General features: G+C 41.8%; 1 protein-coding gene across 22 annotated transcripts in view; it reads left to right on the top strand.

The window, feature by feature from the left end:
- The window catches only part of MAGI1 (membrane associated guanylate kinase, WW and PDZ domain containing 1), a 610,830-nt gene that overhangs the window by 111,162 nt on the left and 484,040 nt on the right, over positions 1-15,628 (top strand). The window contains exon 1 of one of the 22 annotated variants that reach the window (XM_082412059.1): positions 9,968-9,989. The exons of the other annotated variants lie outside the window; for them this stretch is intronic. The gene's annotated coding sequence lies outside the window, so the exon portion shown is untranslated. Of the gene's footprint in view, positions 1-9,967; positions 9,990-15,628 lie in introns of those variants that run through there. 22 annotated transcript variants of the gene reach the window in all.

Below are 15,628 nucleotides of genomic sequence, written 5' to 3'. Positions count from 1 at the left end.
TGTTTGATTGATTAGAATAATATGCCCCGAGGTGAAGTTTTTCATAAGTCTAAATCTCTTGAAGAAAAAAATGAAAGCAAGTTGGTTGTTCAGAAGCATTAGGAGAGAAAGGAGAGTCTGTGGTTCTTTTTTCTTTTCTTTTCTCCTCCCTCCCTTTCTTCCTGCGTTCCTTCCTAATTTACTCTCCAGTTTTAGTTTTATTTATTTATTTTTTAACATCTTTACTGGAGTATAATTGCTTTACAATGGTGTGTTAGTTTCTGCTTCCTAACAAAGTGAATCCACAGTTTTAGACGAATTGCATTCTGGCCCTATATGAGTGTCCTCTAAATTATCAATAATGTTCAGGAACTTAGCACTCCTCGAATAGGGTGAAGGGAACCTGGGATAGTGGGCCAGTGGCAGAACTTGCCTCCCCCATGCTGCTAAATTATTTATGTACATTGCTGTGTGTTTTGAAAAATGGTCTGTTCCATGTATTTCCATCTTTATTTTCTGCCACATTTTCAGTGTGTTTCTCATGAAATTCTTCCCCGTGTTTTACATGAATTCATTCCCTGTAGGATGCCCCGTACAAATAAGTTTGGGAAATGCTTTTTATTTCAACACCTACTCAGGGATTTGAAATGCATACCGTGTCAGAGGCTCTGAGCAGTACCATATTCAAGGAACATACTTTGTTTTGCCTAACACAGCATTTCCCAAACTTAGTTGACCAGAGAACCCCCTCTGGAGCCCATCCTTTCTGTACATCACCTCCCTGTCCTCTAAAACTACTACATGTACCTATCAGCTTTCTACAGAACATACTTTGAGATTGCCTCTTAGTAGAAGTTGCCTACAAGCATGGAGCCATGTTTTTTTTTTTGGGCGGTGGGGAAGGAGCATAATCCTGATTCCATTTCAGTGGATTTATTTTGTGAAATGCAAGTTTGTCGAATATGAATAATTATTAATGAAGAATTGAACTTCATGGCTTGGGAGTATTTAAAATGATTATGCTAAATAAAAGCTATGTCATTCTTCATGATATCTGGTGGGTGGATTGCTTGATGACATGGGGACTGGGTTTCTTTTTTTTTTTTTTTATAATGAAACTCTCTAGGAGTTAAGCCAGCATTTTTTTTTTTTTTTTTTAATTTATTTTTGGCTGTGTTGGGTCTTCGTTTCTGTGCGAGGGCTTTCTCCAGTTGTGGCAAGCGGGGCCACTCTTCATCACGGTGCACGGGCCTCTCGCTGTCACGGCCTCTCTTGTTGCGGGGCACAGGCTCCAGACGCGCAGGCTCAGTAGTTGTGGCTCACGGGCCCAGTTGCTTCGCGGCATATGGGATCCTCCCAGACCAGGGCGCGAACCCGCGTCCCCTGCACTGGCAGGCAGACTCTCAACCACTGCGCCACCAGGGAAGCCCTGGGTTTCTTTCTAGTTTGGTGACTCGCAACTAATCTGATCCTGCAGTTTATAATACACTGGACAAACTTGTCTAAATGTCAACTCATTTGGACCTGCATAGCCTCTTCTAGGCATATTTGTTAATATCTTGTCATGGTGTTAAATCTTTCCCACGTAAAATGCTTTCCTTTGATTCTTATAATAATCCTGTGAGATAACTACCAGAAACATATTTCCCAATTTTATTAAGGAAACTGGTCCTAGGAGATTAAGTCACTTGTTCAGGATCTTATGGTGAGTTAGTTCAGTGAATTAGCCTTTCTAGCTGCATGTCTGCATTCCCCAAACTAACTCTACTTTGTGTATGATTTGAAAAAATACCTTTATGTTACCTAATTTTTTTTAATCCTAAAGCCAGAATTTCTTCCTTTTTGCCACTTGTTTATTAGACAAAACAGGGAGCCCAAATAAAACCAGATGTGAGCTGTTTTTAACCATGCCCAAATCCTAATGATCCATTTGTGAATTATCCACTTGTAGCTAATTTTTAATCCCCTGCTGGGTTCTTCCCAGCTTCTCTGTCTGCTATTCTGTCTCTGTGCCCCTGCTTTGGCTTTGTCAGAGCAGCATATAAACCAACCCTAAAGTCTGAGGACATCGTATATGTGATTTAGGATGCAGACATCTGTCTTTAGAGGACAGGATTTTTTTATGTTTAGCCGAAATAATGGATTGTTCCATTTAACTCTGAATAGTTTTCAAGACAGGGCTTGTGGACATTCAAATTGGCAGAGTTTTTAAACCAGACCCAAGAGAAGATATGGGTTTGGTCATCTGTAGCCAGTTAACAAAATTAAAATTCCCAAGATACAAGTATTTTCATACCCATCGCCTCCTCCCCCTCATCAAATTTTATCATCAGTGGTTGGGAATTTAGGTTTTTGAGGGTACACGTGGGTTTAAATCCTGGTATATTGATTCCGTAGCTGTGTAGGTATGTTCTTAGGCAAGGTAGTCTCTTTTCAGCCTTAGTGTACTCATCTGTTAAATGGGATAACACTGCCTATCTTGTGTGGATTAAATGCATAATGAATGGTGGGAATAAGTACTTAGTAATGGTAGATAAAAAACTTTATCACCTTCTAGGTGGAAATTCAATGCTGGAAAATCACAGGTCAGTGGGCTACAAAATTTTGCTTTTAAATTTTATTTGGAAAAAGTAAATAAAAAATAAGAGTACATGATAGGACTCATAAAAGCTATGAGGAGGGAGGGTCATGGTGTTGGGGTGGTAACATTGCGGGACTTGGAAATTATCAGAGACTGGGTTTTTTTGGTACCAAGGTACAAGAATGATCTTGGCAAGCATGTGAGTTGGTATATTTTGGTTGCAAGCATCAGAAAATCTGCCCTGAATCCACCTTCAGCAGAAAATACATTTATTAAAAACAAATAATAGAGATATGGAATAGCCTATGGAGTCTGAGTGACACCTGAAAAATAAAGGTTACGAACTGGGCACCTCCAGGGCTGCTAGATGGAGGAGGGGATGCACCATCTCTGCCAAGCGCCTCCTCAAGGATGAATCATCTCTGACCATTTTCATTCTTTTTCTGCTGGAGAGTCAAATGGTCTGGCTTGGGTAAAATGCCCACATAGAACACCTTGACTGGTGGTCCCACTCAACCAGAGCCAGTGAAGAAAGGATCTTGTCCTTCAACAAAATTGGATTGCTCCCACCAGGAGCAGGGAAAAATGGATGCTGGGTAGCAAAATCTACCATGTATGAAAGAGACTTGAAGGCAGAAATCCATCCATGATGTTGGATAGATGATGAGGAGAGATTTGACAAGACCAAGACCTTTACATCAGGAGGATGTTGGCAAGGAAAGTTGGAGAGCAAGTTTGGGATTACGTCCTGAGGGTATTGGGAAGCCTTGGTATGATTTTGGTGGAGGTTGAGGGTCACATCTTGTTTTTACAGCAAGATATTATAAATAAATAGTTCTTTAAAAAGGAACACCGACTCTTTCCTTAGATTAGTTTATTATTTTTCCTGGCTACCTCAGACCTCCACGTCCCCCATCATATTAGTTTTTCCATCGTGCTGGCCCAGCAACCACTTTAACATATAAATGAGAAAGACACTCACAAATGGTGACGTGCTCTTTTGGTGTTTTTCACAGGCTTATTTTCAAGGGTGTTTGATTTTCCTCTGGAATGTGCCTTTGACAGACTTGTATATTGTCAGCACAGTATTTATTATCATTTTCTACATATTTGCTTTGAACTAACTGGTATAGTCAGCTCTCTGTATCCACGGATTCAACCAACCACGGATCAAAAATATTTGAAAAAAAATTCCAGCAAGTTCCTAAAAGCAAAACTTGAATTTGCAGCACATTGGCAACAATTTCATAACATTTACAATACACTTAACAGCTACTTGCTTAGTATCTACATTGTATTAGCTATTATACGCCATCTCAAGATGATTTAAAATATATGGGAGGATGTGCACAGGTTATATGCAAATAGTGCACAATTTTATATAAGAGACTTGAGCACCTGTGGATGATGATATCCACAGGGGGTCCTGGGACTGGTTCCCCCAGCAGATACAGAGGGATCACTGTACATTCTTTTCATGGGGATAAAAAGTCTCCTCCCAAATTTGACATTCCCAGTTATATCTAGCTCTTAACAAAGGTAATCTTTAAGTCTTTAAATTAATAGCCCAAACTACTCAAACTATTTATTGTTTTATATTCAGTTATTCAGTGTAATTTTTGCCAAACACAGACCTATGGTTGTGAACTAGCATTGTGTTGATATTATCTGCGTTTGCTTAAGTTTGGAATCCCCAAATCTCTGAAATAAAGCTGACGGCGGCTACTTTGGGAAGAGGTGGACTGTAGTACATGATTTTGACACCAGCACTTCATTGATGGTGTCATTGCAGGAAAAGGGATTTTATACACGTGAATACAGTTTGAGGGTCGCCCCATGGGGAGGGGAGGTTCTGTGAGCAGAAAGCATCCTCTAGTAAGAATTCACATACTCTACCTGGAAAGAGTTTCACTTTAACTTGATTCCCAGTTGTGTACAGGGTTGGCATTATAAAATTGGTTAGTTTCTCATAGCTGGGAGTCATCCTCTTATATTTTACATAAAACCATAAACTTACTATTTTTATTAAAAAATTGATCTGCATCAGCATAACATACTAGGGCATGAGCAGCCTTCTGAGTTTCAGCCCCACTGTGTTGCACATGGAAATGAAGGGCCTGTGCATGGTCCTTACGGCTAATGACCAAGAGAATCCTCTAATGAGAAGACACACTGGAAAGTTGCCCTGAGGACAGACGTTGGGAAAGAGTGATCAAAGTTTTTGGGAGCAGAAGATGGCCGGAGAATCCTGATATATACTTTATGTTGGACAGCTTAGTTATCAGTTTTTTCTTAGCTGATTTTTGCAACCTAACCTATTTCCTAGAGGGAGCAATACAGCTGATAATTCGTAGCCACAGTTAAAAAGTTATTTTAGAAACATTAGGGATTGTGGAGGACGATATTGGCGGAGGGAAGCGTGTTAAACAGCAGGAAGAAGAGGTTGTTTTTTTGTTGTTCGGTAGAAATTTTCTGTATATACAGCCTTTGCGTGCCTCTCTACCAGCACAATAGTAGAGCTAGCAAAACAGTCATTATTTGGTGTCTTCTGTTATTTTGAATTTACTGACAAGAATTTTTCCTTCAGGGTATGTTTGTTTATGAAATGTGGCATCTGGTTCATTCATTCTGTGTTAACTTTGATTCTTTCTGTCTTTTCTTTTAAATTGTACAGAGTTTACCTGTCCAATGAATGAATAAGAATCTCGGATAGTGATAAACACGAGGGAGAAAGTAAAATGGGAAGCTAATATCGGGTGATAGGGGGTGGCATGAGACAGTGTAATCCTAGTAGGCCTCTTGGAGGAGGTGATGTTTGAGTTGGAATATTGAGCCCAGCCAGGCACATGGATATTAGGGAAAGAGTTCCCTGCAGAGAGGATGGCAAGTGTCAAGGGCCTGAGGCAGGAACAAGTCTGAAAAAGCCACTGGATGTTTGAGGAAGGAAGTTGGGGTGGAGAAGGAATAGTTTGAAACAGGCTCCAAGGACACTGACAGTGAAGTTACCCAGAAGGATGAATCGTGACTGTAAACGAGGATTCAGGGCTGGGCAACGTGAAAAACCAGGGCTACTGAAGACTTCAACCTGAAAAATGTCAAGCCTTTAGTTGGCCACTTCCGGAGAGCAGAGTATTGCAGATTTTAAAATGATTTGTGCTTTTGCTTTTAACATGGCCTCTTTGCTTTCATAATTGCTTATGTTTCAGTAGCCGAAACTTGACTGGCTGAGCCGTTACAAGATTTAGGCGGGGGGTGGGAGTGAAAGCATTTTGCCGGTGGTGACCTTCAAAAGATTTGGCACCAGAGACCTGAGTTTGAGTCTTATTTCTGTCACTGACAATCTGTAGGACTTTGGACAAGTAACTTCATCTCACTAGACCTCAGTCTGTAAAAAGATGGTGATATACACTCACTAGGGTTTTCTGCAGGATGATCAGGAATAACATATAAAGTGTTTATTGTTAATAATATATTTTACATCATATTTAAACCAAAGGGAAGTAAGCGGTAATATTCTTAGAAATTAAAAAATCTAATTAAGGGCTTTCTTAGGCAGTAGAGTGACTAAAGCTAATACTATATTTGTACTTGAGCTCTTTCTTTTTAAAAATCCTTAAGCTTCACCAAGCTGAGCTTGTTCTGGTGGTTTTTGTTTTATGTAAACAATAAGCAAGATTTTTCTCACTGAATTTGTGGGTAGATCCTAGAGACAATAGGGGAATCTCATTTTTCTCACCACGGCTCAGATGCAAGGCTCAGATGCAGAAGTACATTCTCAGTTCTCCTTTTTAAAACTTCCTGGGAAGACCATGGCCTTTGGTTTAGATCATATTTAAACTTTTCTCTGTCTTTCCCTTGAGAGAAATGCATTGACTTTCGTGGATACTGAGGAAGGCAGGAATGGGCCCGGAGCCTGGGGGACTGTCCCTTCCAGGAAAAGACAAGTACTCACCACATCCCTCTCTCCCTCCCCATGGCATAGCCCTTGTGCTACAATTAGCCAGTCGTCTTGCTGTCCATCATACTGGGCTGAAGTCCCTCCTTGCTGCTTCTATCTGCCTGTGTAATCCTAACCATCTTTAAGCCCCACGCCTAGTGCTTCTTTCTGCGCAAAGCGTTCACTTTCTCTTCTGAGCCTCCCTGGTCTCTCCCATCCTTTCATTAACTTTAGACCATGAGTCTCCCATTCCTCATTTAGTCCTGGTTCAAGCCATACATTCTCTTTATGGTTAGATGCTATCATTTCCAACATGTGCTTTCCTGATAGCAGCATATTTTTAGGGAGAAGAATGACACACCTCTCCATTATTAGGTAATGCAAAACACATGTTCCAATATAGGGACGTTAAAAAAAAAAAACAAGCGAACAAATGCAAGGTTATTTTTAAAAAAGGAAATACTTTAATTGTGTATAAACCACCCCAGAAATTCCACTTTTTCAGCATTCTAAAAACACTCCGAGAATGTTTCCTTGTCCCCAGAAGCAGCAGAAAAAAACCTGTCAGAGGACGAGTCTGTCCTGATCTCTGTCGTGTTGCTGTCTGGTTTAGATATGCAGCTGTTTAGTGCTGTGTAGTGTAAGTTGAATGGTGTGCAGTCCTCAACTAAGTTGTTAGACTATATTTTGTTGCTTTTCTGTTCCGTCTGGATAGTGCTGCTCTGAACATGGGCTTTGTAGACTCATGTCAGAGTGCAGACTGTGTTTTAGTTACTGATGCATAAAGTTATAAATACAGAAATTGAGAGTAAGCATTTAGAAATTTAATAATAATGGCACAGAGCAACTGTACATCACTTGAGTTTAGTAATAAAAGAACTTGAGGCTTGTATTTTGTACGCGTTTTCTTTTTCTGGTTATTCACTTTTATTGGGTTTGGATACTTTTGGAAACAAGGGACAACTGGTCCTTCCCCACAGAATGCTTGAGAAGCAGTTCTCTAAAGTGGTGGTTAAAACCCGGGCTGCACAGTAGCCTCATGTGAGGGAGCTTTTAACGAAATCCCCACACCGGGGGCTATACTGCATGTCACTTAAATCAAAATCTTGGCGATGTAACCCAGGCATCAGTATTTTTTTTTTTCCTTTTAAAGTAATTTTTAAAGCTCCCTTTATTGTAATATGGGGTCAAGGTTGAGCTCCCCCATGTGGAGACTCTGACATTTTGCTGAGATGTTTGTGAAGACTTGTTGATCCTCATAAACGATGGAAAGTCTTCAAGGTGAAGCCTTTTCTTTGCCTGTTACCTGATCTAGCTTTGTCTGAAAATGCTGTACAGAGAGGAGCTAGATGGGCTTGGGGATCAGCATGTGGCCCTGCCCTTGGGGAGCTTCCAGTCTCGTGGGGGGAGGGAAACAGGCTGTAAAACAGGCTGTGAATCTGTAGGGGGACAGAATCTGCCACCCCAAAATGTGTCTCTTTGGCATGAGGATAAATTTAGGCTGATATTTCTAAGAAACAGAAGACTCAAGTGTTTCTTGTTATTTCCCTTTAAGTGCCTAAAATTAGTTAGATAAAGGGCCTCTTCCTGGGATAGAGATATCACCTGACCTGGCTCTGTGGTGGGAGAAACTGGGCAGGGCCTAGAGGTTAGAGTCTGTGTCTTATGGCCTCTGGTGCCCTGCCAATATTTGTTTACCAAGCATTTGCTTTTCCATCTGCATGTGAATTGCCTCCACCCTTTTGAAGTCCCAAACCTGTACCCTCCACATCCTCTTTTGGTTGTAGCTGCAGATGGTATTTAAGGCAATCAGTTTTTGGCAAGTTACTCCGTTTTCCGGGGTCTCTCCCATGTATACATGTCATTAAACTTTTGTTTGTTTTTCTCTTGTTAATCTGTCTCATGTCAATTTCATTCTTAAACCAGCCAGAAGAACCTAGAAGAGCAGAGAAAAATTTCTTCCTCTTTGATGGAATGAAATGGTAGGGGGTCAATATTAGGTAGAGTGGTCTAAGACCTGGAGAATGAGAAAGAGCTAGAGGTGGGAATAACAGAGAAATAACAAACATTCTGGGCTGAGAGAGGGTGGGAACAAAGTCTCAGAAGTGGGTGGAGCTTGGAGTGTTGGATGAGGGTGGGTCCAGGGAGAGTGGTGGGAACTAGATGGGGGGTGGCCGGAGCAGAGGCCAGCCCACTGGGCCCTGAAGCCCATGGTAAGGGGTTTAGATTTTGTTCTAAGGGCAGTGGCCAGCCTTTGGGGGGTTTAAATCAGGCAGTGAGCTTCCTGTCACCCAGGTTGATAACTCAGAGGCTGAATAAACCTTTGGAGATGTGGTAGGTGAGAAGGGCCTTGAGAGTGGGTGGCTTTATTGCCCCTTCTAATCCTGAGAATCTGATTTCAGGTAAAGCAGGGAAAATAGAAAACGAATTGGGGTTGGTCAGTGTAGGTCACTCTGGCCCTCACCAGCTCCGTTCACCTCATAGTTTGTAGAACTATCGGCCATCAATGTGATGGTGTTTCTGTACTGTCTGGAATTAGTTGGAAAGGTGAGAGCTGAATCAAAAAGTTATTGCATAATCTAGATGACTTCCCCAAAGATGACGTATTCTCCTTTCTAATTTGCTAGGTTTATGTGGTTTCAAGGAATTTAAAATTATTTTCTGTGCCTGGCTTCAGGCAAATCGAAAACTGGGCCATTTGTAAAAGGTACTTAGGAACTTTGATGAAAGCAAACCAATTGGCAAGGAATAAAAACAAAACCTTTCAGGGAGTATCTTCTTTCCTCTCTCTTCAGGAAACTAGTCTCTGGGGAAGGTGTGAGTGTGTGTAGATTCTTCTGGGTTGTATTACCCTGATAATGACATTTCACGAGTGCTTTCTGTGTGCTTGGAATTTAATTCTCACCCCACCCTATGAGGTGTAGGCACTGCTATTATCCCTGTTTTGTAGATGAAGAAACTTTATCCCAGAGAGAAGTGACTTGTCCAAGGTCACGCCCAACTAGGAACCGGCAGAGTCAGAGTATAAGCCCAGGTCCCATAGCCCAAGCTCTTTATCTGTTGTTCCTGCACTACATTAAGACCTCAAACTCAGAACCCCTGGCTGAATGTGGACTAATTCCGTGGCTCCTTTTTAACCATTGGCCCTGTGCCTTACTCCAGCCATTTGAGTGACACCCATGACCTCTTTTGTTCTCTTCCTTTGATCTTTAATTTCTGATTCTGGTCAAGGTCCTTAGGGCAGTTTTAGTTTCCTGAGGTTAATAGTAATGCTGGAAGGTCAGTGCTGATGGCCTGCTTTCTCTCTTAAGCTTGAGATGAGGGGGGCATCCTTGTCCTAGCATCTCCCTGGTGAGGGAGCATGCTCAGTTTCCTGCACGCAGGTGCAAGCAGTAACTCCAGCAGCCCCGCCCCTTTCACAGAGTTGCCGGAAGAGCCCTGGCGGCCTGTCCCAAATTGGAATAAGGGGGAGGGAGCCGCAGGCTGGTACAGGTAAGAGAGCCCGAGCTTGGTCTGTTGTTTTACAGGTAAAACTTATCCCCTCTGCTTGTGACTCCAGCAGGGCCATGGGTGCTTCCTGCAGCAATGAATGACTCCATGTGAGGGTTTATTTTTACACGTTCAAGGGGCTGGGGCTCTCCCTGCCTCTGAAGTCAGTGTCGGTGGGTGGCTGGCTTCCTGCATTGCTGGAATTTCAGTGTGAAGGAGCCATCTTGGCCCTTGTTATTTTTATTCCACTCTTGGAAGCTGGGCTTCAAGTAGAGGGCTGGCAATCTGTGGCTTCCCTTCTGGATGGAGAGGCAGTGTTCCTGGGACCAGTTCTTTGAGAAGACAAAGCTCAGAGATGCGGGAAGTTCTTTCTCCTTCCGCTTTGCTTGTTTGCCTCCCTTCTATTTGTGTAATGCTAACATCCCAACCTGTACGATTGTTCAGGAAGCAGAAGCAGATCCAGATATTTATTCCCTACCCTTGCTATATAAGAAGATATCATTAATTCATAGCAGAGAACGCTCCCAAAGAGGTTTTATTTTTGTTTTCTTTAATGTTTAGTATCATGAGGAAAAATTAAGAGTTATGTTTGTCCATTGGGGGAGAACAGGCTTGGTAGTTCTTTTTGTATGGTGAAAGGAGTGTTTTTAAATAATAATGAATTTTTCAACCTGGCAGGTATCTTCTGAAGCAGAATGAGCATGTACTAGTAAAAGTGATAATTATTGGAACTCTGTGGGATAGCAAACATCTAGGGGAGTTTTTAGCCATTCTTGGATATAATCAATGCAAGTGTGTGGAGGTCGCTTAGGAAATGAGAACAGTAGAATTAGTCTCTACAAAATTTGCTGTTTTCCCAGAATCTGGGGATTGGGCCAGAGCCCTGGTATAACTTGAACAGAAGTTATTTGTGTATGTAGATAAGTGATTTTCACCGTTCTGAAGCTGAAGAGAAATATTTTTCAATAGAAAAAACTCCCTTGTCACAGCAGTTCTTTCCTTTCCACAGCGGTAGCAAGTGGCGAGTGAGAGAATGTTTTTAATTGAAATCACAGAACTTCATCTCAGCCAACATTCAACTGCTTCCCCTGTGCAGCATTTTGCCAGAGTTTCAAACAAGACTGTACAAGAAAGGAAAAGAATGTGGTATTCACAAATACTAGCACATTGTAAAAACAATGCTGATGTCTGTAGCCAGTGGAGTCACTGTGTTCCCCACGCCCTTCCACAGGTTATGAACAGAACTGCAATTCATCCACTTTTTCTGAGCTCTCCGGGCTCTGTCCTGGCCCTGCATGGCGGATTCCTCATCTGTTCAAGGGCCACCCTGGATCATTTGACCTTCCCTTTCTCATCCTTCTTATCTGTTATTTTTTTTTAAAATTAATTAATTAATTTATTTTTTTGGCTGTGTTGGGTCTTCGCTTCCGTGCCAGGGCTTCCTCTAGTTGCGGCGAGCGGGGGCCACTCTTCATCGCGGTGCGCGGGCCTCTCACCATCGCGGCCTCTCTTGTTGCGGAGCACAGGCTCCAGACGCGCAGGCTCAGTAGTTGTGGCTCACGGGCCCAGTTGCTCTGCGGCATGTGGGATCCTCCCAGACCAGGGCCCGAACCCGTGTCCCCTGCATTGGCAGGCAGACTCCCAACCACTGCACCACCAGGGAAGCCCTGTTGGTTATTTTTGTTAGTCTTTCATGTATGGCTACTGAGTTGTGAGTAGTATAATACTCTTGAGCAAAAGCAAAAAGATGGTGTATATTTTTAGGGTATAAGGTGCCTGAGGGACGCTCAAGGTAAGGGATGTAGTCAAGCCTTCAAAACACCTCAAGACTTGGGGCTTTGAACCGTATTTGGTTTTCCTACAGGTATCTGTCTTTTCCCCCTTAATATGCTCTTGCTTCATTCTTCTGTTTTTTAAAAGTAGACTCATCTGCCTTCCATAGCAGAGCCTGGCTGCCCACAGTTCCCAGCATACATTTCTTACTCTCACCAGCTCAGCCAAACTGAGGCTGGAATCTTTTAGTCCTTGTTGTGAATTCCAGGGGCTCTGTTGGGTCCGTAAGGGCTTGGATCCGTAAACGGTGGCCAGTGCAGTGGAGTTAACATGCAGATGTGGTAGCTGGAAGTGTGTCTACTGAAACCAATAGATAGGGGTATGACAATGGCTAGAAAATTGGGGGGGCAGCAGAGTATTTGCTAGACTACCCAGTGGTGTTCACCACAGTTGGATTTTATGCTTGTTGGTTGGACCTTGTTGGACCTCTTGCTAATTCCCTCCCCATCGTAACTTCAACTTTATCAGAACCTAGTCAAACACTGGTGAGTATTTATATGCGTGGTGTTGGATAGACAGGTATGGCAAAGTAATTGTGTCTAGAATATTATTACTTAGTGAGCATTTATTGAGTGCCTACTGTATGCTAAGCCCTGTTTCAAGTCTAGTACTAGACATCAGTTACATGAGTCATTTTATTGTCCATACCTTTACTACCTCTTCCCAAAATTTTTTTTAAAAATTTAATTAATTACTTTTTTTGGCTATGTTGGGTTTTTGTTGCTGCGTAAGGGCTTTCTCTAGTTGTGGCAAGCAGGGGCTACTCTTTGTTGCGGTCGCGGGTTTCTCATTGCGGTGGCTTCTCGTTGCAGAGCACGAGCTCTGGGGCATGCGAGCTTCAGTAGTTGTGGCACACGGGCTCAGTAGTTGCGGCTCGCGGGCTCTAGAGTGCAGGCTCCGTAGTTGTGGCACATGGGCTGAGTTGCTCCGGGGCATGTGTGATCTTCCCAGACCAGGGCTCGAACCCGTGTCCCCTGCATTGGCAGGTGGATTTTTAACCACTGCACCACCAGGGAAGTTCCCCTCTTCCCAATTTTAACCCTCTGTTTTCTGTCCACCTGTCACCCATCATGTTCATTATAGTGAGCTGCATGTTATTTTGAAGTCTAGTGAGTGATGTTTGATTCATACGTTTTATGTCCTGGGTGATGGGTGTGACTTTAAATAGCTAATGAATTCAAAGCGGCCTGACAGAGGAAGGATTAGATCTGTAACGAACTGCATGTGTCCTTGAAGGAATATCCAAGGCAGGACGATTGGGTATCTACTGCCCATCACTTGTCCCAAAGACATGCAAAGAAGCATAATTTACCAGTAGGCTAGAAAACCCATTACATTTTGGGTCCAGGTAATTGTAATCATGGGACACATGATAATGTGAAACCTGAACTGAATTTCTTTTCGAACTTTATTTAATTATTCTCTTTGATCTAAGCATACAAGTGATTGACTGCAGGTATGTGTAATACATTCCTTTCCCTCTGTCTTTGGAGGCAAGATGTGGATTTCCGTCGACTTAAGGCCATTTTAATACTCTCACTTTGGACTTGACCAAGATTTCTATGGTCTCTGGAAAAGTAATACATCAGGGAGTGTTTGTTTTAATTTGCATTCCTTAATCCAGTTTTAACTTTAATCCCCCTTTGCAAGTCTAATTCAAAATGTAAGCGAGTTACCTGAAGTATATTATAAATTGTGTTAAAAATCTCTGTGGGTCTTTGGTGCATGTATGGAAAATTAACATTGATGCCAAGGTCCTTGGTATAAATTAATTTTCCAACATAACAAATGAGGACAGCTCATAATTGTTCTGTTTCCAGCCCTCTTCATTTTATTCCTCTGGTATTGTTGTCTATTAAGGATTTTAATCCAGTCATGTCAAAGGGCTGGTAGTTTTTGGCATGGGTGATATTTCCACTATTTGTCAGCACCTCTGAAAAGTTCTCATTTTTTTTATGAAGTTGGCATTCCTCCTCTGCCTTCCTGTGATCTGTTTTCATTTCATGATAAGCCTGACTTTTTTCAGATGAATAATCATAAAGGTACATGTTATTAGTAAGAATTATAGAGAGAAAATAGACCCAAGTAATTTGGAACTTCCTGCCTCTGATGGCAGTTTTCATGGAGCTGAATCCTCTTGGTGTGGATTGCACAGTGTGAATGCGTTTTCTGTTTCTGAAAGACATCCTTTTAAAATGTATTGCTTTGTCATTGGTTGCTGTTGTTTTTATTTGTTGCTCTAGGTCAGTGTATTTTGAAGGACTTTGTATAATAAGCATTTCAAAATAGTAATAGGGACTTTTGCTGAAATGAGTCATACAAATGAATGAGCCATCAACTTACTCCTGTTTTTTGTACTTGCCGAAATTTGAATTTCAGGTTATCTTTTTGTTTTTGTTTGATGTGTGTATGTGTGCATAGTTATACACACATACACACATGGATACATAATACAAACAAACGTGTATTTATTTTTACAAACAAATGACTGCATTTTTACGTTGCCACATCAAACTCTTCTATGTTACTGCTTTTTCTTAAGGTGTTATAAAATAGTACCTTTCCTCCCATCCCTTCCCCCAGCCCCCCTTTGTGTTTAAAGTTGTCAGTGGACTATCATTTGGGAAGAATGAGAATTTGATCCTTTATGTCATAATTAATGTCAGACTTCTGGGTGAAAATACCTAGCAAAAGTAGATAAATTGAGAAGGGTCATTTTGAGCCTTGAAAGAATCATTAAACCTACTGGCATGTCAAACTCTCTGGCTAGTGGTCAATCTTATCTCAAGCACATATTCTTAGGAATTCTACAGAGAAAAAGAGCTAGTTATGGAATTATCTTGGGTTCAATATTTGCATTTGGGCTACAAGTTAATTTTAGGGAGCAAATATCTGTCTTCTCTGAAAACAGTATGCCTTTAAAAATGCTCCATTTAAAGGCATAGAATGTGGGTGAAATGCTTGCATGCTTTCCATTAATTGTCTGATGCCAAAGAGTGCTATGTGTTTGTTATAGAAATATTAGAACAGATCCAAAAAAAAAAAACACCTTTAACTCCACCAATGTTATCCTTTTGGGATATGTTACTCTAGATGTATATTTGTATATAAAATTAAAATTTATATTGAATGTGTACATGTTGCTACTTGAATTTTCACTTCCTCATAATTCGTGAATATTTTGTCCTGTCAAAAACGCCCCCATGTGGTGACTTCCCTGGTGGCACAGTGGTTAAGAGTTCGCCTGCCAGTACAGGGGACACAGGTTGGAGTCCTGGTCCGGGAAGATCCCACATGCCGCAGAGCAACTAAGCCCATGCACCACAACTACTGAGCCTGCGCTCTAGAGCCCGGGAGCCACAACTACTGAAGTCCGTACACCTAGAACCCGTGCTCCGCAACAAGAGAAGCCACCGTGATGAGAAGCCCACGCACCAAAACGAAGAGTAGCCCCCACTTGCTGGAACTAGAGAAAGCCCTCACGCAGCAAGGAAGACCCAATGCAGCCAAAAACAAAAAAACAAAAAAAACCCCCAACATCCCCATGTGACTTTACACTGTCACTTTTAAGGTTTGCATAGTATGCCACCGTATGGACATATTACATACATATAACTGTTTCCTTATTGTCAGGTATCTTGGTTGTGTCCCGTTTTTCACACTTTAAACAACTCTGTGGTGAACATCCTTGTACCTAAATCTTTGCCGAACAGATGAATGATTTTCCTGGAAGGCCTTCCCAGATGTAGAACTGCTGAGTCCAAGATGTTTGTTGTTTGATATTTCTAAGGCTTTTTTTTGGAATCACG

The sequence above is a fragment of the Balaenoptera physalus genome (assembly GCF_965194825.1).
Source record: "Balaenoptera physalus genome assembly, chromosome: 11".
NCBI lineage: Eukaryota > Metazoa > Chordata > Mammalia > Artiodactyla > Balaenopteridae > Balaenoptera > Balaenoptera physalus.
This window is presented reverse-complemented; position numbering and strand designations above follow the sequence as displayed.